This window comes from Chiloscyllium plagiosum, unplaced genomic scaffold, assembly GCF_037043375.1.
Source record: "Chiloscyllium plagiosum isolate Xiang-an unplaced genomic scaffold, Cpla_swu_hap1 HiC_scaffold_12, whole genome shotgun sequence".
Classification (NCBI taxonomy): domain Eukaryota; kingdom Metazoa; phylum Chordata; class Chondrichthyes; order Orectolobiformes; family Hemiscylliidae; genus Chiloscyllium; species Chiloscyllium plagiosum.
Genome location: NW_028270150.1, coordinates 75,561,877 through 75,586,750, shown reverse-complemented (window position 1 = coordinate 75,586,750; position 24,874 = coordinate 75,561,877). Strand labels below are relative to the sequence as shown.

The 24,874-nt window shown below is 40.9% G+C and overlaps 1 protein-coding gene across 1 annotated transcript in view; it reads left to right on the top strand.

The window, feature by feature from the left end:
* Positions 1–10,665: 10,665 nt before the first annotated feature.
* Positions 10,666–24,874, top strand: part of zdhhc23b (zDHHC palmitoyltransferase 23b) — a 72,800-nt gene continuing 58,591 nt past the window's right edge. The window contains exon 1 of the mRNA XM_087992402.1: positions 10,666–10,780. The gene's annotated coding sequence lies outside the window, so the exon portion shown is untranslated. The remainder of the gene's footprint in view (positions 10,781–24,874) is intronic.

Genomic DNA, 24,874 nt, shown 5'->3' with positions numbered 1-24,874 from the left:
AATTTTTGAGCAAAGTACACTGTAACTCTGCAAGTACAAATTCACCCCACAAACGTATATGTATATGTGTGCATGTGGGTCTGTCTGTCTGTCTGGGTTGGGGAGTTGTGAGTGTCTGTGAGAGACAGTGTATATATGTGTCTATGTGAGTGTAGAGTATCTTAAGTCTGTGAGGGGGTGCATGTGTGAGTGTGGGTGTGTGTGTGTCTGTAAGGGTATATGTGAGTATCTGTGTGCATGTCTGTATGTACGTGTGTCTGTGTGTATGTGTATGTATAGGAGTGCCTGTGCGTATGTGTATGTATATAGTGCAATGGTGGTCACCTGTAGTGTGACATGAACCCAAGGTCCCGGTTGTGGCCCTCCCTGTGGGTACGGAACTTAGCTACCATCTTTTGCTCGCCACTTTTCGCTGCTGCCTGTCCCGAAGTCCGCCTTGGAGGATGGTCACCCAAAGGTTGGAAGTCGAATGTCCTGGACCGCCGAAGTGTTCCCCAACTGGGAGGGAACCCTCCTGTCTGTTGATTGTTGTGCAGTGCCCATTCATCCATTGCCGTAGCCTTTGCTCGGTTTCCCCAATGTATCATGCCTCAGGGCAGCCTTGCCTGCAGCTTATAAGATAGACAACGTTGGCTGAGTTAAATGAGTACCTGCCACGTACATGGTGGGAGGTGTCCCCACGTGTAATGGTGGTATCCATGTCCACATTCTGACACGTTTTGCAACACCTACCGTGACAGGGTTTTATGGAGTTGTCCTGAAAGCCGGGCAGCTTGCTACGAACAATGATCTGTTTGAGGTTTGGTGGTTGTTTAAAGGCGAGCAGTGGAGGTGTGGGGAAGGTCTTGGCGAGGTGCTCATCCTCATTGATAGTGCATTGCAGGTCACGAAGAACATGGCGTAGTTTTTCAGCCCCTGGGAAGTACTGGATAATGAAGGGTAACCTTCCAGTATTTCCCAGGAGCTGAAAAACTGCGCCATGTTCTTCGTGACCTTCAACACATTAGAATCAGTCTAAACATTATGGCACAGACAGAGAACACAGGGGGCTAACATCTTCAACATATTGTCTAGCTAACACTAATTGTTACAGTTAACCTGAGAATGCAACTTTTAAAAACATGAAAGAAGTGAAACTATCATGGTATTCGAACAGATGAAAGACTCAACAAACAAACAAGGTATTTTTCAATGTATAATTTTAGTTACACCACACTGTAAACTTTTGCTATAAATTCTGTGTCTTACAATTGTGTCCTCCACAACCACCTGATGAAGGAGCGGCGCTCCGAAAGCTAGTGCTTCCAATTAAACCTGTTGGACTATAACCTGGTGTTGTGTGATTTTTAACTCTTGATGGTGTACATTCAAGACCCTTACCCAGAATGTGTTCAACATGGTGGGGTACTGATTCATTCTTTATTGCTTTAGTTTTGGTCATATGGAAGAAGGCTTGATTTATTTTATTGCTTTATCATCAATTTAATGAATCAGAAACCATAGAAGGATCCTTTTGACCATTGCACTCCCTGTGCTGACTGTCAGGAAGAGCTATGGCTTACTTGAGACAAATAAACCTGAAGAGGTAGAGGGGAGAGCACAAGTGATTGGATTGTTGTACAGAGAGCTCATATGGACTTGATGGGACAAATGGCCTCCTGTGAGAATATGACTTCACGCTGATGACTCTTGTAAGGAAATCAAGTAGTGATCGAAAGGAGAGTTGCAATATGATGCACATCATCAAAAGGTAAGGAGTAGAACAAACAATGAGATTCCTTCAGATATACTTCAGGTGCCTCAACACCTCAATCTGTGCCTTAACTAATCCTGAGGTGCTCCTCTTTGTACCTCATGGGGTCCCTAAAACACTGACCTTCATAACATCATGTCATAGAGAGGAGTGCAATACAGCAAGGGAAAGGTGCAGATCCACTGGCATTCTTTATTGAGGAAGTGGAGGAGGAGCCAGGTATGGCCATGGTGCCTGCATCGGCATATATATACAAGGAATATATGACAGACTCATTCAGGCACACTGGATGTGATGTGAGTGCATGAGGTTATCTCCCAATATAATCCAGCAGTCAACGAGCTATCAGCCAACTATTGCATTCACACACTTTGCTCCTCATAAAGGCTGCTTACCAGAAAGCTACTATCTGGAGTGGCTGGGAGATGCAAAAAGGTAGAGGTCAAAAGAACGAGTAGTTAAAATAAACTGGCCTATTATACACTTCCCCACAGTGTGCAGGCCAACTGTAATAAGATTTTCACTGCAGTTCCTCCAGTGATAACTCATAACTAAAGCCTTTCATCAATGGTATGTCACAGTTATGAGGTTTATGTAATTCTGTTTTGAGACTGTGATTAACTTTGAAAAGAAATAAAACAAAGGGGTCATTTGATTAAGTCTGAAGTCTGCCTGGTAGTAAACTTGAGTGGTTTGATTGTTGGAGATTAAGGAAGCTCAGTATGATTTATTGAGAGGAAGATATTTGTGTTTCAAGACAATGCCAGTAGCCTGTGAATGAACAGTGGAGAGTATGAGTCTCCACCACCTCAGAGAAGTGTGAGAATGAATGTAAACAGTCATATCTCAAACTGTCGATTTAATTTCAAATGAAAGAGAGAGGACTCTCAAGGATAGCTAATTAGCATTTCTACTGAGATACACATGTGACACCTGTGACTCACATGGCCAAGGAAGATCACAAAAGAAACCATTGTTACACGCAGATTACAGAAAGATCTCTGAAGAAATGACCATGCCATTGGTTGGGAAGAAAACCTGCCACAGACTCCAGTATCTAAGCCGATGTCTACATTAAGGATCATGTACAGTTTACCTGTGAAATGTATTTCTCAGTAAATCTAAGAAGGGGAGTATTAATTTCTGTCATTGAAGTATAAGTTGCTCACCAGAATAGTGCTTTGAATTATTTGTTACAATGAAAATCTTTTGTCATGTCATCCCTTTCTGCTTTTCACTCAAAGTTTAAACTTTTTTTTCAAACATTCTGGCTCTACGGCAATCATAACGGCATCAGTAGAGAATCTCTGTAGTTTCAGACATAGGTTCTTATTACCTGTTAGCAGTCAGTGGCTGCTCTATACAGAACTTTCATTTCTTTTCATATGATGATGTCAACACCCATTAAACCAAGATGGGTGGCATTGTCCTGTGTTTTTCTTTAGTTTGTGGAAGGATCTGTGTTTGCTGTATTAAAATAATCATGATATTTCTTTTGACAAAACACAATATAAAGTCTTTTGCAATTTAGTCATAAGATACTTTAAACATGGAATTAGATTAGCTGTGCTGTCACTTTGGTTTTCATACACTGAAAGCAGCAGTTGTAGGCATTGCAACATCCCCATCTAGTGACAACAAACCATGCAGCATCTCTACAGAGCTATTACTGGTATAACTCCTGACACAGGCTTTAATCTTCTGATTTGAATTGGTTTATACACATTTACACAACCGACAGTGATAAGACTTGAAAGGACACTCTGCTGAGAAAGAAGTCAAACAGTTAAGAGATAAATTAGAAAGTAGAACCTCCAAGGTAATAATCTCAATGACACCCTGAGCCATGGACAAACAGGCAGAGAGTTAATAGAGTCAAGGAGTTAAGTGCATGGCTCAAAGATTGGTGTTGATGGAATGGGTTTCAGTTCGTTAGGCACAGGTATCAGTACTTGGGTTGTTCTGGTAGAATGGGCCTCACATGAACCAAGCTGAAGCCAAATCAAATGACTATAGCTGCAGAGAGAGCTATGAACGAATTGTGAGGAAGCAGGATTTGGGAGAGGAGAATGTGGACTTACTATAGTGATTGTAATGAGGTCAGCCCTGGCTGACTGATATGAACAGAAGTCTCAGAGGTTCTGTTCACTCTGCGAACTGGCTCTGAGGGAGCATGATCAGTGTCAAGGATTCTCCACATGTAAATAAAGGGCTGGCTTGGTGATGGGATATCGGCCATTTTGGAGTTGCTTCACTTACAAAGCAAAAATATACGGCAGCATTAGAGGGCAGCTATCTGGCTAGTTACATTAACATCAGTTATTGGGAACATATTAGAACTCATTATGAATCATGTATGAGCAAAGAATTTGGAAATATGTAATTGAGTCAAGCAGAATCATTCTTTCACCCCCCCCCCCCCCCCCCACCTCCCTTCTCAGTGTCTAAACCACAAAGGCTGAGGTCACCATGAAGGCTTTTTCTTCTCAACCTCTCCACTTGCTGAGATGTGGTGACCTTCAGGTTAAGCTACCACCAGTTGATTCTCTGTAAACAGAGAGCAGCCCTATGGTCTGGTAGGACTGTGGTGATTTTTCCTTTTCAGTGTCCAAAGATCCAAATACTCCTTTACTTGTACTTCTTTGAATTTAATGTATTGTATTTGCCGCTCACAATATGGTCTCCTCTACACTGGGGAAAGCAAATGCAGACATGGGGGGTGGCCATCTTACATAACTTATGCCCGAAACGTCGATTCTCCTGTTCCCTGGATGCTGCCTGACCTGCTGCGCTTTTCCAGCAACACATTTCCAGCATCTTACATAACACCTTCATTAAGTCTGCAAGCATAACTCTTAGCTTCTTGGCATGCAAACATTAGGAGTAGAATACCACTCAGTCTTTGAGCCCACTCTAACCATTCCATCTGCTCATTTTAATTCGCCACCTTGCTCCCATGCTGACCTTTGTGCATGTCCTGCTGCACTGTTCCAGTGATGTTTGTGGAACAACACCTTAACCTTCAACTTGACATTGTCCAGCTTTCTGGAATTAACATCAAGTGCAACTAATCGATATCGTAATCGTCACCTCTATCTTGTTCTGTGTTTATTTTTCTCGTCATGTTTTCATGTTTTGGTCTGATCTTTCAGTTCGATGTTTTTATATTACTGTTTTACTATTCAGGCTTCATTTGGACAAAACCCTTGTTACTTTACTTCTCCCATCCCCATTCTCTCTGGCTGTTTATCATGAAATCTTTTATTATTTAATCTTTACTGTTCTCCAACCCACAATAGAGCTTCACTTTCATTGTTCCACACCCTCTTGAAATCTCTTTTATTTCTGCTCTGGTAAAAGATCACGTGACCTGAAAGATTAATTCTGTTTCCCTTCAAAGATGCTGAGTGTTCCTAACATAGCTTATTTTCAGCATCTTCAGTATTATTCTTTACCTTTGTGTGTGGCTACATCAAGTTGTGCACGAACCCTCAGTACGCAAGCACTAAGTGTCACTACATACTGAGGTTCTCTCTATCGCCGGGGTTGTGAAGGATGGGCCTACATTCGCTGCCACAGAACGCTCCAAGTAGTTGGACTGTTCCATATCACCTGTCCTTCGTGGAAAAAATTTGTGAACGAAAGCACCTTTGACCACAAGTCCATCAGGAAGTGGTCAGTACGTAGCGCCCTCAAGATCCCTTGGGAAAAGGAGAGGGCGGATCCTGTCGACCAGTTCCCTGGGCAGGCTCCCAAAGTCATTTAGCAGAATGCTTCAACACCAGGACTTTCAAAAAAGCACCAGGACATCGCTTGGCTGATGGTGAGAAGGGGTCTGTGAGGTCCTTATGCATTCCCGGACTCTCTGCCGCACCACACTCTGCCCTCGAAGCGGCTGTGCAGGGGACAAGACTGTCATACACCTCCTTCTGGAATTTGCCTATGCCCAAGGACGTCTGGAGAGGAATGCAATGGTTTTTGTCAAGGGTCATCAATTCTATTATGCGGACTCCGTGCTCTACGGTCTTTTCCCCAGGACGCACACCAAGACAAACATTGACGGCATCTTGGGAACCATCAACTTGATCTAAGATGCTGTATGGTCTGCCTGAAACCTGCTGGTCTTTAAATTGTAGGAGTTGACCCTGACTAAGTGTTGCAGACTGGCGCATTCCAAGGTCCAGGACTATGTGCCAAGGGACACACTAAAGCTTGGGGCAGCCACTGCCAAAGCGCAGTGGGGGAAGACCACCATGTAAGGTCCTTCTGCCAAAGAATAACGGTGGTCAATTCAGTAATCAGACCTTCCCGATACCTCAGCTAAATGCCAAGGGTTTAATTGTAAATGCAGAGAAGCCAAACCCCAATGTTTGTTTTCTTCTCTGTAAGTAAAGACAGTATAGATCTGAATGGCTTCATTAGCTGTGTCTATGGACGTAAAGATTTCCTCCAATGAATAAAGTATATTTTTGCAAAAAAAATTCTTTTGTACCCGTGACTTTTCAACAATTTTGATCTGTGTGCTTTCCAGAATCTTTTGTTCGTTTTCACGAGTTAAGCTATTTGTCACAGCATTAATATGCAACCATCTAAACGTTTTGTCAAACCTGAACTGTAAGTTAACAGTGGTTACAGGGTATTTGGAAGATCATTATGTTAATAGATGCCAGAATTTTTCGTGCAGTTTCTATGGTCCTGAAATGTTTGCATTAATAGAAGGAAAAACACATTCAGCTGCAACACCTTTCTGTGCAAAGTATAGGAAATGCAACTTTCTAATCATCCGAGCACACCTTCGAGGTAAAACAGACATTTAATTTTACTTCTTTCCATTTGATATACTGTTTCACTGCTCACACTGGGATCTTCTCTATATTGGATACTGAACATAGTGAGTAAATCTGGCCTTCAGCTTCCAGTCTCTTGCCTTATCACAGACCCTTTGTTGTTCTTCTCAGCCTTCCCTTATTCAAATGCCTAATGTGAAAGGTCACAGACCTGCAACATTAATTTGGTGTTCTCTTCACAACTACTGCCAGAAGCCTGTTGAGAATGTCCAGCATTATCCATTTATAATTCACGCTCGTAGCATCCTCAGTCTTCTACCTTCATCCAAGTATTTCTAGCTAGTTTTTCACACCTTACAGAATATACCAATTTCCCCATTAGAACATCCAGAATAACAGCTACTGCATCCACTAAAGGAGGTACCCTGAGGGTCCTCACACTACCATGGACACATATTTTCTGTTGCAGATAAGTAACATAAGATAAAGTTGACATCGAATCTGACTACTCCGCCAGACAGACTGTATAGAATGCCATTTGATGCTGTTCCAACTGTGCCAAATTAAACGTTTTTTTTCATACAAAGAAAACATCATTGTCCGCATCTGTTTCCTGTGACTCCTGATGCAGATCACCCATCTGCTAATTGCCACTGTGACAGGAAGCCTATGGAGCGGTGACGAAAATGGAATCATATGCCCAAAGAATAACCTCTGTGCACAATAGTGGGCTGGAATAGAAGATCCTCATGCATTCACAAATACATATATCTTCTTTTTAATTCATGCAAGGGGTGGAGCATTGCCTCAAGACCAGCAATAATTTCCCATCCCCAACTGCCCTAGAGAAGGTGATGGCCCCAGCTCCATTCATGAAGCAATGCAAGCACCCCATATAACACCGTCCTTCAACTGGTTTTACTGAAGTAGCACAAAGCTTTGGTTGCACCCAGGTCAGGCACAAGAGAGAAACAGGTTGTTTGTGAGCGCCTGTACTGTTTGCTGCTATTCCTCTGTTGGCATGGAGAGCTCAGGACAGATGTCCTCAACTATGACTCTATGACTCTAAATGGAGGATATCAACCTTTGGGTGCAGAATTGTCACAGTTCTTCAGAACAAAGTGTGAGTGAATATCCAGCTGCTCAATAGGGATTCATGGCAAAGGTGTGCACCAAAATAAGAGAATCACTGAGAACCATGGAGCAGAGGTTCTCTCAGGGGCATGAGTGCACATTGCATCTTCAGTTTTGAAAGCAATATATGTAAGCCTAGGATGTTCTCATTGATTAGTCCAGCTGTATTTAGTGTCAGAATGGAGGTACCTATCAAACACAATTGTCATTCTTTTAACATGTGAATGGCACTCCAGATCCTCAGAAGTATCAATTAAACGTTCCCTTGGGAAGAGAGATCATGCAATATCCATTACAACTCTTGCACATGTCCTGACAGTCATCCAAAAAACTGGTAGAGACTTTGTGATATGTTGGTGACTCTCGGTTGTAAAAAGGCAGCAAGGAAATTGTGTTAATTATGAAGAGAAACACTTATTTTTAAAAGAAGGGAATGCAAATTTGAATACTGACAAAAATACACTCATATTGAGCTTGAGCATTGAACCTTATTGAAATGTTATTAATTGCAAATCCTGTAAATTATATTTTCTTTCATTTTTCTAAGATGATTACTGCAAGCTGCACAGAAACTGAATTAAATGAGCATTAGAGTATTGGTAGCTACCATAAAATTACATTCAAAAACAAACTTTAATTGTGAAAACACTTTATGTCAAAATGACTTTCTCGAGGTAAGTAAATTGTTCTGAACTTCTTGTTGTCTGTTGAACTTCCATATTTTTCAAACAAAATCTGCTTTGATGCATTCCCATTAACTTTGGCTGCCACAACCCTCCTTGTTCCTTGAAATTCTTCCAAGAGTTTATATCCTTGTCACATCCTACTCCCCTGCAGCATCTGTTTCATATGGTTTGCCTTCTGTTTAACAGTCACACTTGTAATATTTCTCAATTGTGTTTGCTCTTTGGCAGATGCCCAGGAATCTAAAAGCAGCACGATGGAAGGTTATACACTGTAAAAGAGTGACTGCTGAACCTCATGCTGTGACTACCCATCTGACCTACAGTATTGTTCTGATCTCAGGCTTTCTGTTTTGAATAAGAGGTAAGTGGCTTGAATGTGAATTGAGGAAAGAGTCATGAGAAGGGAAGCACGCTGATATGTTTAACAGTGGATTACTGGTGAGAAGAGCATATCATAATTAGAATCAGTGAATCAACAAACAGCCAATGTGTGTGTAGCCTTCATCTCAAGACATCTGGAATAGGTTGAAGTTATGTGCTCTGGACATCACACATGGGAACGACATATTAACCTTGGAGGGAGTACGGTAATCATCAAAATAACCAAAATTAAAATGGTTAAGTTATGAACAACTGTTGCATAGACTGGATGTGGACTGTTTTCCTTTAATATTGCAGGCTTAGATGGGTTGTTCAATTGGTAACACTTTGCTTTGAGTCAGAAGCTGTGAGCTTGAACACCAAAGTCAAGATGACAGAGCTGCTGTCTTTTGGATAAAAGGTGAACTTGAGTTCCTGCTGCTTTCTCAAGTGGACATAAAGATCCCATTGTGATTTGCCAAAAAAGAGCTGTGGAGTTATCCCTGATGTCCTGGTTGATTTTACTCCACAGCCAACGTTCACAACAAAACAGATTATCTGGTCACTACATGAAAGCTATAAGAGAGCTTATTTTGTATAGATTGGTTGTTGTATATCCTACAGTGCCACAGAACGCAGTGGACTCCATTGACTGCTTCCTATGATTGTGAAAGTTGTAAATCATTTTTTATTTCTTAACATCAAGGTGATCTAGTTGCAATGTCTAAAATTATATAAGGATTTGATAAAGCAGAAAGAGACTTACTATTTCCTCTTTAGAGTGGGTCCAGAACAAAGAATAATAGTGTTAAACAGGGGATTCTGAAAATTGTGTTCAACTGTTTTCCCCCTTTAAACTATTTCCAATGTCCAGCAACAACCAGAAATTAAAACAGGGATTATATTCAGTGACTGCAATCTCTCTATAAAAGGTGCATCACTCTTGTCTGAAAGAAGTGATTGTATGGCCTGCTGCTTACCCAATCAGCCAGCCAGCCCCAGCCTGTCATCTTATAATGAGACCAGCTTTCAAAATCACTTGCTCCTCACTCCAATGCCCTTCCTGTATGCACCACCTGTCAAGCCCTATTCACCATTCCCACTCTCTGATAACAGTCACCAATGGCCCCAGGGATGTTGTCTTTTCTGTTCCAGGAGAGTTTGCCTGCATATTCCAAATGACTGCTTTTGTTACTTTCTAGAAGTATAATTTTTTTAATTTCTGTTTCTGGGGAACGCTTGCAAACTCTCAGTACCACTTCAATTTAGGATGTCTCTACCTTCCCTGCAGTGACATAATATCAACAATCACAAGAGAATGATATTTTCACTGACACTGATATGGGCTAATAATTGATGTTTATCCAAGAATGTGACTCTCTGGATTCTGTAGCTTTGAGCACTTGCATTGCAAAGAACTTTCCTGAATGTATCAGAATGATTCTCTGGGTACAAATGAAGAGTTTTCCTCAGGCTATAAATACAATCACTAATGCAAGTTGCCTTCGATAGATTGTTCTATCTCATGTGGGAATGCTTATGTTAACTCCTATAATTTAAGAAACTTGGTGTGCATATTGGGATATGAAAAATCCAACAGACATTTATTACAATTAATGTTTCCATTCCAATTATTATGTACAGACATTATATTTCTAAGGCACATATTTCTATGGGGTAATACACATTGTTCTCTGTTCCAAGTGTTTGGCATTTGCTTGTCTTGCTGTTGGTTGCTGTCACTCAACATTGCTGTCCAATCATGATCAGTGTGTATTATACTGGGCTGTTCCTTCACAATGTGCCACTGTGATTAGGAATGACTTCATACGGTGTGGATTATTTGCATATTTGAGAAACTTTTGCTGATATCCAAGCATTTGACCTTCGAACTCACACTCTCTGCCCACTGTGCAGTTTGGCCATACTCTGCTTGCTGGTTGCTGTGTATTCTCTTTCGTTCTCCTCTGTCTTTGATCGACCTTGAATATCTTCGACTCCGTGGCCTCAAGCAACATTGCATAGATTGAGAGGAATATCTTGATCTTTGTGTGTGTTGGGTAAGCTGCTCAGAATGTCGATATAATTGTCTTGGTTCCTGGCTTATGTCTCACTTCAAAGTCATGTCCTTGCAGGTCATTGACTGATTCAATCACATCATGTATGTTTTGTTTTGTGACAGTAGGTGCAGTTTGAATCTCATGGACTATGACTATATACTGACATTTGTGCATGCTGGTGGTTCTGCTACTGCTAGACATTTGTTATCTACTTGGGAAAAGGTTTCACGAAGCCACGCTGAGCTTGTGAATTGGCACTGCTGTGTGATTCTCAGTGGAGGAGAACAACTTGCACTGTAAACTAGTAAAACGTCTCAAAGTGCTTCATAGAAACAAACAGAATTTGGCAACAAACGGTGACAGAACAAGAGTTGAGGAGTGGTAACAGAAGTCTCCATCAAAGAGGTAAGTTTTAAGGAGCCTTTTACCAGGCAGAAGAGTGCAGTGAGAATGTTTCAGCTTCGGTGAGCTGTCAGGAGAGGAAGGTAGAGAAAATTAATCAGAGTTGATCATAGTGAGAATAGAATTTTGTTTTTTTATTCACTTATGACTGGCCAGTATTTATTGCCCATGCCTAGTTGCTCTTGAGAAGATGGTGGTGAGCTGCCCTCTTGAACTGCTGTAGACCCATCATGCTGCTAGGAAGGGATTCTAATGCAGTGACATCGATGGAGTGGTGATATATTTTTAAGTCAGGATGGTGAGTGGCTTGGAAGGTCACTCGCAGGTGGCATTGTTCCCTTATATCAGCTGCCCTTGTTCTTCTCTATGGTACCGGCTGTAGGATTGGAACATTCTACCTAAGGCTCATTGGTGAATTTCTACAGTGCATCTTGTCGCTAGTACATACTGCTGCTATGGAACATCAGTAGTGGAGGGAGTGGATGCTTGTGGATGTGATATCACTGAAGGGGACTGCATTGTCATGGATGGTATCAGGTTTCTTGGAGGCAAGTGAGAGTATTCCATCAAACTCCTCACATGTGCCTCGTAGATGGTGGACAGGCTTTGGGGAGTCAGGAGGTCAGTTACTTACTGCAGTATTTCTAGGGTCTGACCTACTGTATTTATATGGTGAATCTAGTTTAGATTCTGCCAAGGGTAACCCCGAGGATATTGATGGTGGGGGATTCAGTGATGGTAATACCCATGAATGTCAAAGGTGTTGTGGTTATTGAAGATGGTCATTGTCTGACATGTGTGAAATGCAAATGTTACTTGCCACTTTTCAGGCCAAGCCTGGATATTGTTGCATTTGGATATGGTCTGCTTCGGTATCTGAGGAGTCACAAATGTTGCTAAACTGTGTGTAACCATCAGATTGGTGAACATCTTCACTTCTGACCTTTGATTTTAAGAAGGTGCCTTTGAAAATAATTAACCCTCATTCCGAAGGAGTTTTAAATTACACCTGTAAGCAGTTGGAGAATCTTGACCCAGGAACAGGTCCATCCACCAGAGAGAGCTCAGTTCTCACCTTAGGGGCAGCAACTGATACCCTCAGACTAAATCAGAACAAGGTGCATCAATTCACTTCTTTTGTTGGGTGACATATGAAACAACTTGCTATTTCAGACCTGGCTAAAGCAGTCTCGTCCCCCTGTAACCTGCTGTACTTGAATTTCTTGATAAAAGCGAACAAATGATTTATTTCAGCTGCAGCTCCAGATTGAGGAAATGTTGGCCCAAATTGCTGTTCAAATTACCCGAGAATGGATTTGACTTTTCAGGATAACTCTGCCGTGTAGTCTACAAACATGATCCTCATATCCATGTGTCTGAAATATAATTCATGATAGCAGTTAGGTTGCTTTTTGCATTTGTCTCAGGGATGGTGCTGGTTGCTCATATTTATGATTTTTCTATTTGAAAAGAACACAGAAACAATAAGAATACTAATCTCTACTTATTCACTTGGAATTCCTAGCAATTCAGCTACATTTGGTGAGAGCCTTGGTCTTGCATGGCTTGTATCACTGTATCAGGAACAGCATATGACTTAATTATCCATTGTAATTGAAGGCCTGATATGTTAAACCAGTATTAGATATATTTGCTAATTGGATCTGAAAATTAATTGCTTCATAGATTGTGGATCTAAATCTATCTAAATAGTATACAATTCATTCTGTCTATACATATGGCCATAGCTTATATCATAGGTCACAATTATTGCATTTACTAGAAGCTTACAATGTTATAGCTGGGGGCAGGGAAATTATGATGGGGTGAGGCACGACCTAGGATGCATGGCTTGGAAAAGTAGGCTTCAAGGCATGGGCGCAATTGATATGTGGAGCTTGTTCAAGGAGCAACTATTGAGTGTACATATTAAGTATGTACCTGTCAGGCAGGGAGGAAAGGGTCGTGTGAGGAAGCCATGGTTTAATAAGGAATTGGAATCCCTTGTTAAATAGAAGAGGGCGGCCTATGTAAAGATGAGTCATGAAGGTTCAATTGGGGCGATTGAGAGTTATAAGGTAGCCAGGAAGGACCTGAAGAGAGAGCTAAGAGCAGCAAGGAGGGGACATGAAAAGTCCTTAGTTGGTAGGATTAGGGAAAACCCGAAGGCTTTCTATAGGTATGTCAGGAATAAAAGAATGACTAGGGTAGGAATAGGTCCAGTCAAGGATAGTAGTGGGAAGTTGCGTGTGGAGGCTGAAGAGATTGGGGAGACACTGAATGAATACTTTTCGTCAGTATTCACTCAGGAACAGGACATTGTTGCCGATGTGAATATTGAGTCACAATTAATTAGAATGGACGGCTTTGAGGTTTGTAGGGAAGAGGTGTTGGAAATTCTGGAAAGGGTGAAAATAGATAAGTCCCCTGGGCCTGATGGCATTTATCCTAGGATACTCTGGGAAGCAAGGGAGAAGATTACAGAGCCATTGGCCTTGATTTTTATGTCCTCGTTGTCTACAGGAATAATGCCAGTAGACTGGAGGATAGCAAATGTGGTTCCCTTGTTCAAGAAGGGGAGTAGGGATAACCCTAGTAACTATAGGCCGGTGAGTCTCACTTCTGTTGTGGGCAAAGTCTTAGAGAGAATTGTAAGGGATAGGATTTATGAACATCTGGATAGGAATAATGTGATCAAGGATAGTCAGCATGGTTTTGTGAAGGGCAGGTCGTGCCTCACAAACCTTATTGAATTCTTTGCGAAGGTGACTAAGGAGGTAGACCAGGGTAAAGCGGTAGATGTGGTGTATATGGATTTTAGTAAGGCGTTTGATAAGGTTCCCCATGGTAGGCTCCTGCAAAAAATACGGAGGTATGGCATTGAGGGTGAGTTGGAGGTTTGGATTAGGAATTGGCTGGCTGGAAGAAGACAGAGAGTAGTAGTTGATGGTAAAGGTTCATCTTGGAGTGCAGTTACTAGCGGTGTTCCACAAGGATCTGTTTTGGGACCATTGCTGTTTGTCATTTTTACAAATGACCTGGAGGAGGGGCTAGAAGGTTGGGTGAGCAAGTTTGTGGATGATACGAAAGTCGGTGGAGTTGTTGACAGTGAGGAAGGATGTGTCAGGTTACAGCAGGATATAGATAAGTTGCAGAGCTGGGCAGAAAGGTGGCAAATGGAGTTCAATGTAGGTAAGTGTGAGGTGATTCACTTTGGTAAGAGTAACAAAAAGATGGGGTATTGGGCTAATGGTCGGATACTTGGTAGTGTGGATGAGCAGAGGGATCTTGGTGTCCATGTACACAGATCTCTGAAAGTTGCCACCCAGGTAAATAGTGCAGTGAAGAAGGCGTACTGGCTTTTATTGGTAGAGGAATTGAGTTCCAGAGCCCTGAGGTCATGTTGCAGTTGTATAAGACTCTGGTGCGGCCGCATCTGGAGTATTGTGTGCAGTTTTGGTCGCCATACTATAGGAAGGATGTGGAGACACTGGAACGGGTGCAGAGGAGGTTTACCAGGATGTTGCCTGGTATGGTAGGAAGATCGTATGAGGAAAGGCTGAGGCACTTGGGGCTGTTTTCATTGGAGAAAAGAAGGTTTAGGGGTGACTTGATAGAGGTGTACAAGATGATTAGGGGTTTAGATAGGGTTGACCATGAGAACCTTTTTCCACGTATGGAGTCAGCTATTACGAGGGGGCATAGCTTTAAATTAAGGGGTGGTAGGTATAGGACAGATGTTAGGGGTAGATTCTTTACTCAGCGAGTCGTGAGTTCATGGAATGCCCTGCCAGTAGCAGTGGTGGACTCTCCCTCTTTATGCTGAAAATGTGTTGCTGGAAAAGCGCAGCAGGTCAGGCAGCATCCAGGGAACGGGAGAATCAACGTTTCGGGCATAAGCCCTTCTTCAGGGCTTATGCCCGAAACGTCGATTCTCCTGTTCCCTGGATGCTGCCTGACCTGCTGCGCTTTTCCAGCAACACATTTTCAGCTCTGATCTCCAGCATCTGCAGACCTCACTTTCTCCTCTCCCTCTTTATGGGCATTTAAACGGGCATTGGATAGGCATATGGAGGATAGTGGGCTAGTGTAGGTTAGGTGGGCTTGGATCGGCGCAACATCGAGGGCCAAAGGGCCTGTACTGTGCTGTATTTTTCTATGTTCTATGTTCTATGTTAATGATCCATATTTTTAAGACATGAATATGGCCTGTAGAGAGCCATCTGCATAAAACCCACAGTACAGAAAATGCCACTCAGCCCAACTGTTCTGCGCTGGTGTTTATCCTCCACATAAGGCTTATCCCACTCTAATTACCCCTTCCCAACCTGCCACTGTATCCCTCTACTCTTTACTTCATCACCTATACATAAGCCTTTCCTTGAATGCATTGAACTATCTGTTTCAATCAGTCCATGTGACAATAAGTTTCACATTCTCACGTATCTGTGCAAAAGGTTCTTCATTTTTTTTCATTTAATTTGTTTATGGCCATTTTATATACATACCTCTTTTTTTACATTGGTCTCTGCTTCAATGGGAAGAATTTCCTAATCCCCATCCAGTTGAACTCTTCACAGTTCTCCAGAGAAAAGAGCACTGCCCAGCCTGATCAATCTTCTCTAATTATTGCAAGCTCTCCGTTCTACATTTCCTCAATGCTTCAAGTATCCTTTCTGCAGTCTTGAGGTGTTATTCTACTTTATAAATCTTAGAATCCCTACAGTGTGGAAACAGGCCCTTTGGCCCAACAAGTCCACACCAACCATCCGAAGAGTAATCCACCCAAACCCAATCCCCATTACTCTAAACTTACCCCTACTAATGCACCTAACCTACACATCCTACACTAACCTACACTATGGACAATTTAGCATGGCCAATTCACCTGACCTGCACATCTTTGGTTTGTGGGAGGAAACTGGAGCACCCAGAGGAAACCCACGCAGACACGGGGAGAATGTGCAAACTCCACATAGACAGTGGTCCAAGGCTGGAATCGAATCTGGGTCCCTGGCACTGTGAGGCAGCAGTGCATACCACTGAGCCACCGTGCCACCTGCCAGGCCTAAATCTTCATGTCCTGAACTTTGTGGAGTCCGATAAATGGTCTTATTGAAGATCTTTTTGAAGGTTCACTGCATTTGCTTGTGTACTCTTTTTGTTCCTTTTTCATAAGATTTGCAAAGGCTTGTTAAACGTCAGCTTTCTTTTCAATGTCAACTTTGACTTTCTCATTGCATCTGGAAGCATCATTTTGTCACTTTTTAGCAAGGTCTCCAGCACCTTTTCCGTTACAGACTTTAACTCTTGTACAATTCTCTGATTAATTTATCATCCTTTTTACAAGTCACTTTTGCTGTTCTCCATTCCTCACCCTATCTAAGGCAATCTCTTTTTTTTAACATATCCAAATGAGTTTTTTAAAAAGATATGGTATTGTGCTCCTCCTGGCTGACCTTCACAAGCCTGGTCTTTTGAAGGGTGTCCTCACTAAAGCTGTGGCGGTACCTACAACACTATCACATTACACATCAAATTTCTACAACAGCTGTTGATTTGATTTTACATTATAGCAGCAATTGCTGAAATTCAACTGGGACTGTAAGTATGTAAAACATCCTGATGCAACTATTCTGCAGAGTGAAGAAGACCTCATCCCCAAAGCTTTGCTGCACAAAATGGCGAGATAGCTTGCTTATACCTGACCATTACAACATTAACTGGAAAGTATTTAGATTTGAGCTATGTGATCATGTCAGACGTTTGTAGCATGACCGAAATTGCAAGTAATAGCCAGCTATCTCACAGTGTACTCTAGGACAGGGTTACTCATTTTAATGTAACTGGTTACTTGCACAGTCTTAAACCAACTTAATTTCCCTTGGAATTATACAATGATTGTGACCTCAAAGATGATATCATCCTTCTAGCATTAGCCAGGATTTTCCAGGGTTATTTCTCCTGTCACATTTCTTTCCGTCTAAATCCAAATTCAAATCATTTGAACCCATTGGCCGAAACAAATAAGTGAGTGACTCTGCAACGTTCATACCACATTTTCATTTTAAAAACCCTCAAAATTCTTCAGGAGAAAACAGAAGATAAAAAAGCTGAGGATATCGAAAATGTGATAAAAAGACAAAAGTAAACAGTGGATGCCTTCAGCAGGTCAGGCAGCATTTGTGAAGAAAGTGAAATGAGAGTTAATGTTTCATGTTGAAGACCTTTCATCAAAGCTGGGAAATGTTAGAGATTTCACAGTTTTTAAGTGAGTGCAACAAGGTTTGGGAATATCGGCAATTCTGGGGCATCTAGATGAAATATAATTTTGAATTGTGAAACCAGCACATTACGGGTACAACAGATAACTCTGAGGTTATCACAAGATGATGCTCTATCACTGAGAAATTTGAATGTACAAAGCACACATTCTACAAATACCATTCTTCTGAACATTATAAATGTTAAGCCTAATCGCAGGTCTCAAAGCTGTAACTTTTTAATTATGAAAAAATACTTGAAACATTTAAGTAAAATAAAGTATGACATATTAAAACCTGGCAAAAGTGAGGACTGCAGATGCTGGAAACCTGAGTTTAGATCAGAGTGGTGCTGGAAAAGCACAGCAGGTCAGGCAGCATCCGAGGAGCAGGAAAATCGACATTTCAGGCAAAAGCCCTGCATCGAAATAGAGGCAGAAAGCCTCCAGGGTGGAGAGATAAAGCTTGGCTTCATCGTATTACATTGATAGTGATTGTTGCTGTCTAACCCTACCCTAGTACTGCTTACTCTGTCACTGAAGTAGGTATTGTGATGATTTAGTATCTCTGAGAATCTTATGATTTATTCCCAGTGCTTTGTTAGTTTACCTCTCACTAGTTTTGTTTTTAACTCATTGTCTGCTCGCTAAGAAATTTAGGCAATTAGGAAGTGGTTTGAGAAATATTTGCTTTCTAAAAGCTGATTCTACACAAAGGAGCTTTTATGACTTTTCACTTAATGTATACATTTACATAGTGAACCAAAATATTGTTTGATCTCATGAAACTTCGACCCAACTTGTCCACGTTGCCCAGTTTTCACAATTAAACTAGTGAAATGATATTGAGATGAATGCATTGACATCTGTGCAGGTCCTTAGACCATGTAAGGAGGTTTTTACAGAGCATGGTTTGGTTTGAAGTTCACAGAAGTTTCACTCAACAGATTCCTGGTTGACGGGTCTAGTTATCAGGAAAGGATGGACAGTTTGTGCATGTATTCACTGGAATTTGGAAGATTGAGAAATGGTGTTATTGAAACATATAAGATCCTGAGGGAATTTTTCAGCATATGTACTGAAAGGATATTCCTGTTAGTTAGGAGAAACTAGAGCATGGGGACAGGATTTAAAAATTATGAGTCTCCCATTTAGGATGGAGATGAGGTGAAAGACCTCCTTTCAACAGGACTGGGTATCTCCAAGATGCTTTTCCTCAGATATTGGTGGGGAGTTGGGTCATTTATTATTTTTAAAGTGGAGTCAGATCCCTGCTTGAGAAGGGAGTCAAAGTGTATCAGGGGTAGGTCCAAATATAGACTTGAGGTCACAATCAGATCAGCCATGATCTTATCAAGAAGAGAGCAGACTTGAGGACCTGAATGACCCACTCGTGCTGGAATAATAGTCAGAGGCTTCCTCTTCCTTCACTAATTAAAATAAAACCACACCGCACAAACTTGAAATTTGTAGTCTGGAAATATGGTAAATGATTGCATGAGTACACAGGACATTCACTTTTCAGGGACTGGTTTGTGTCCAGGACTTTTTTTAAACAAATGTTTTCTCTCTGTTGTTAAGAACCTGGATGGAATCTGTTTTCAACACAGTCTCAACGCAGGTCCTACCTTAGATGGATCAATTGTGTAAAACCCTAACATGACAATGCATGGCATTTTAATTTGCAGAACCTACATAGTTGGCTTGTGTGGGAAGTGCAATTATCAAATTGTTACATTTGGGATGATCTTTTGATATGGATACTGCTACGATCCCAAATCACCTACTTTATATTATGATCTGTTTAGGGACCAGTAACTTTTTGTTTTTAAAATAGATATAAAATGAGATCCAGGTGACTTACGAAGTGAATAAAGCCACAAGATTCCATGGTTTTGAACAACAATTTTACTATAAAAGTTAGAGTAATAATACAACGTCCAATACACATACAAATTTAACACCCAAAATGAACATGCAGTAAATACAGGGAATATACTATTATCACACATCTCATAGCTCATAACAAATGCAATCAGGACACACCCATGGATTTCTCAGTAACTCCCCCCAGTTGTTAATGACAGTGTAGGTCATCAATGATTATTAAATTTCTCCAAGAATTATAATCCTATTTGATCTTGACTTCTTACTGGGCCCCCTAATTCATAGACTCAATGCCGTTCTGTTTTCTTATCAGCATTACAGCTCAACAGCTCATTTCTGCCTGGTGATTAGTTATTTTTCCCGTCTTCTAGTATTGCCTGAGCCCCAACTGCAGTCTGAACTATTCAACTGCTCTTGGCTGAACGCTCTACCTACACAGAGCTTGCGTCATTCAACTGCTTCTAACAGTACAGTTAATAATAACTATCTAATTGGAAGCTCTGTCTCTTTCTCTCTCCCACATTCACTGATTTCAGTCTCTGATTTTCACCTTTGAATTTCTGCATTGTGACCTTTGAAAGGTCCTGATGACCCACTGAACAATCAGCCCCTCCTTTAGTTCTTGGGAAATTGAATGGCAGCAATTAGCAATTCTGGAACAGAGTGTACTCTGAATGTTACATTTTGCAGGGAATGCTACATTGCTCAATACAATTAAAGAATTTAACCAGAGGACTTCGTCATAAAACCAAGACACTTCTATAAGGACAGATTTGTAGAACTTCAATAAATTATCAACAGGATGCTGGAGAAACTCAACAGGTTGAGCAACATCCGCATTGAGATAAACAGTTAACATTTCGAGTTGAATATGACATCTTCAGAAGGTTTGCTGATTGTTCCAAACATGAACAAGAAGCACATGATGTTGAAAGTGGGCATATGAAATGTTCCACTATTTATATTCTTTAATTATTTGAGAAAGTACAAATTCATCATCACTTTATTTTCTTTATTTTCATCTACCATTTCTAAAATGTGGAAATTAAAAGGTACAAAATGCAATTTAACAAAACTTCAATGGAAAATACTGCAATACTGCCACTGATAGCCTTATCTACATTCCATTGCCATCAAACATCACTCCACTAATGCTGCACAAGCTATATAAACTCCATCTCATCTCATTTTGTGGGCGGCACGGTGGCCCAGTGGTTAGCACTGCTGCCTCACAGCGCCTGTAGACCCGGGTTCAATTCCCGACTCAGGCGACTGACTGTGTGGAGTTTGCACATTCTCCCCGTGTCTGCGTGGGTTTCCTCCCACAGTCCAAAGATGTGCGGGTCAGGAGAATTGGCCATGCTAAATTGCCCGTAGTGTTAGGTTAAAGGGGTAAATGTAGGGGTATGGGTGGGTTGCGCTTCGGCGGGTCGGTGTGGACTTGTTGGGCCGAAGGGCCTGTTTCCACACTGTAAGTAATCTAATCTAAAATTCTTAACACCCACATCTTACTTGCATTTGACCTGTTCACACATAACAATTTGCTGCTGACTCCACAGACTCTTTGTCCATTTAATCACTACACAGAGTTGGCTCCTACACTGATATTGGTATGTGTATATTGCTTGATGTGATTGAGGGAAGAAACAATAATGGCTATAGAATGTAGAGTGCTCTGAATACTTTATTGTAGAAAACACTTGGTTCAGATGAATCACAATAGGATAAAAGCTGTCTCTTGGTATTTGTCCCTGCTTCTCATTCAAATTTTAAAAATAATGACTCACAGAGATTTCCCATAGACTGAAATCCCTGAACTCACTACACTATTCAGAATGTAGCAGAAAAACACAATGAGCCAATTATAAATGTAAATTGCATTGCCATATCAGATGTAGTTACATTTACGTGGAATGACATTCACTCTTCTCTGAGCAAGTTCTGCAATTGTTACCCATTGTCCTTTTTTGGTACTACTTCCTGTTCCTCATGTCATAGAGACGCCAACCAGATATCCCAGCCCAATCTAGTTCCACCTACCAGCACCCGACCCATATCCCTCCAAACCCTTCCTATTCATATACCCATCCAAATGCCTCTTAAATGTTGCAACTGTACCAACTTCCACCACTTCATCTGACAGCTCAGTCCGTACTCGTACCACCCTCTGTGTGAAAAAGTTGCCTCATAGCTCTCTTTTATATCTTTTCCCTTTCACCCTAAACCTATGCCCTCTAGTTCTGGACTCCCTGACCCCAGGGAAAAGACTTTGTCTATTTACCCTATCCATGCCCCTCATAACTTTGTAAACGGCTATAAGGTCACCCCTCAGCCTCCGACGCTCCAGGGAAAACAGCCCTAGCCTATTCAGCCTCTCCCTAAAGCTCAAATCCTCCAACCCTGGCAACATGTCTTCCTTCTTTTTTTTGCTTTGATGATATTTTACAATTTACAATCTGATTGGATGTGCATTCTTTAAGCCCTTCATGAATCTCATACCTTTTGAGTGAGCATCCAAATACCTAGTATTCTTACTTGTTCAAGACTTGACAAAACAAAATGAGCTCCTCTTACCCAGAATAGAACAACAGAAGACTTCCTATTGCATTACTTTAATGCCATAATTTTCTCTTTGTTTTCACCTGACATTTCTTCTTTTCTTGCATTCAATGAACATATGGGTCGGGTGCTGGTAGGTGGAACTAGATTGGGCTGGGATATCTGGTTGGCGTCTCTATGACATGAGGAACAGGAAGTAGTACCAAAAAAGGACAATGGGTAACAATTGCAGAACTTGCTCAGAGAAGAGTGAATGTCATTCCACGTAAATGTAACTACATCTGATATGGCAATGCAATTTACATTTATAATTGGCTCATTGTGTTTTTCTGCTACATTCTGAATAGTGTAGTGAGTTCAGGGATTTCAGTCTATGGGAAATCTCTGTGAGTCATTATTTTTAAAATTTGTTATGTTAGTACTTTAACCAGGATTGGTAACAATCTGCTGTGTCTCTCCACTGTTTGTGAGGAAGGGTTGGACTCTGACCATTTATTGTGTAGAATCATAGTGTGTTTCAGTGTTTTCTAAATATGGTGTACAAACCTGGAGTTTGTGATATAAAAAGGTCCCTTTCAAGGGTTAGTGTATCAAATTTAAAATGGGTCTGTAGTCCTTATTTGTGCTTTTTTGAAGCACTCATCAAAACATATTACTGACATGTCAAACAGGAAGTGAGAGAAAATAGACTGGAGTGTCCTTGATCTTCAGCTTTAGGGAATTCCTCTCTATTACTTGCCCAATTTATGCCTAATATCACATGGAAGTTAAATTAGTGATGTTTGGTATATTTGCAGCAAATTATTTTGCAATAGTGAATGGATTTTTTTTCTCCTTTTATGGGTTTGATTCCACCTTTGGGCGACTGTCCGTATGGAGTATGCACATTATCCCCGTGTCTGCGGGGATTCCCTCTGGGTGCTCTGATTTCCTCCTATCATTCAGAGATGTGCAGGTTTGGGGGATTGGCCTAGTGTTCTAAATTGCCCATACTGTCGAGGGAAGTGCAGCGAGGTGGATTAGCCGTCGGTAATGCAGGATTACAGGGATAGGAATTAGGGGTGTAGGCCTGCGTGGATGCTGCTCAGAGAGTCGGTGTGGACTCAATGGACCGCTTCCACACTATAGGGATTTTATGAAAATTTTATTTGTCATGCGCCATAGACCAAATTGTTGATTTTTCTGGACCAGTATATAACATTGTCCTCACATTGTCAATCTTGCACCAATCCCCAAGTTTGAATAAAAACCCTCTTACTATAATAGCTTAGTGGATCAACAACTCATTTCAAGTTCTTCTGGTTTCAAGAGAACAAAGACTAATTAAACTTTCAGCCCTCAAACATAACTTACAAATCGCATTTTGGAAATGTACTTATATGGCATCTATAATATCATAAACATCCCACTGTTACAAGCATCATTTTAGTATGACTGCACGTTATATAATTTCTAAATTATACCTATTCTACTTGACAAAAATGCATCCTATTACTCACTATAATAATAATACAAACCAAAACCAGTAATGTTAAAGCCAAAGATGAAACATATACAATGGGGTTTGGTGGGGGGTGGGCGTTAAACCATTGTAAAAGTCCACAAGCAGAATGAAAATGCTGATATTAAGGAGTTCATACCAAGATGTGTTTTAGGTAATATCAACATAGATGTCTTTGGTTGGCAAATAAGCTACTATGGTGTCATGTCACTTGGAAAACTGACTTTTGTCCCATTGCATTTGAGTTAGACCAACTGAATGTGGAGTCATAAATGTAGCAGTCATATCTCAAGACAGGTGTGAGAAATATCTGAAGTTTAATTAACTCAAGTCCAAATAAGGATAAATACAATTTTAACATAATCCCCAACCATTTCAATTATTTCCCTCCAGAAAGTAATGGCTCCTGCTGTATGTAGTGTGATCAATACCTATTCATCCTAAAGTGAAAACCATTTACAACTGAGGTCACATGACTACGACAAGTCAAATGTATAGTGTCTTTACAAATGCATTTCTCCAAACATGCCCCCTTCATAAATAAGCAGACACTTCTGCAAACATTTCTTCTTTTTCTTTTGGAGCTTCTTCCCATGTTAATAGTTCTGATAAGAATAAGTTTGTCCTCTCTCAAAAGATATGCTCAGAGCAGGATCTCTTATGCCTGAGATAATCCAATCTTAATGAAATCATATTTCAGTTAACCAGACTCTCAGGATTCAGGTGGATGTGTCAGTGGTGTCATATACTGGTCAATATTTCCATTAAGTTCTGATATTCAACAAATACAGTTCATAAATAACATTAGGAACAATCCATATCTTGTGTCTTCAAGGCCTTCAAACTTTCTCCAGTCTTTAGCACCCCTCAGTGACATCTATGGTGGAATACAGTTTATAAAACTCTTTCCCAGCACTGATAATGAAGTTGTTACTCTTAGTTGTTCAAGTTTCTTGTTTAGTTTTGTAGCTATTTCATAGTTCTGCCATATAGATTGAAATAACTTCCAATTGTTTCATGCTGCCTTCCATTTCTACAAGACTGGAAAATTCACAGCCAATTTTATTCAACCAGAGTGAGTCAAAGTTGTAGACTGCAGTTCTAATCTTTTCAATTGCAAAAATGTACTTTTTTCTAACAAATCTTTATACGCATTCAGTTACTGAAACAGTTTAGTATAGTCTTTGCACATGAATAACAACCATTTGGCAATCTCTGCGATTCCAACAAAATTCAAGGCATTTCTTACTCGTACAGCACTATATTTACATACATTGAGACACTGAGTGGGTATAATAACTGAATGGAACCCCATTGTACTTACGCAGAAAGACTTTAGATGGTGGTCTTTCCCCACTGCACTTTAGTGTCAGCTGCCCCAAGCTTTGGTGTATCCCTTAGCATGTAGCCCTGGACCTTGGAATGTGTCAGTCTGCAACACTCAGTCAAGGTCAACTCTTTACACTGCAAGAGCAAAGAGCAT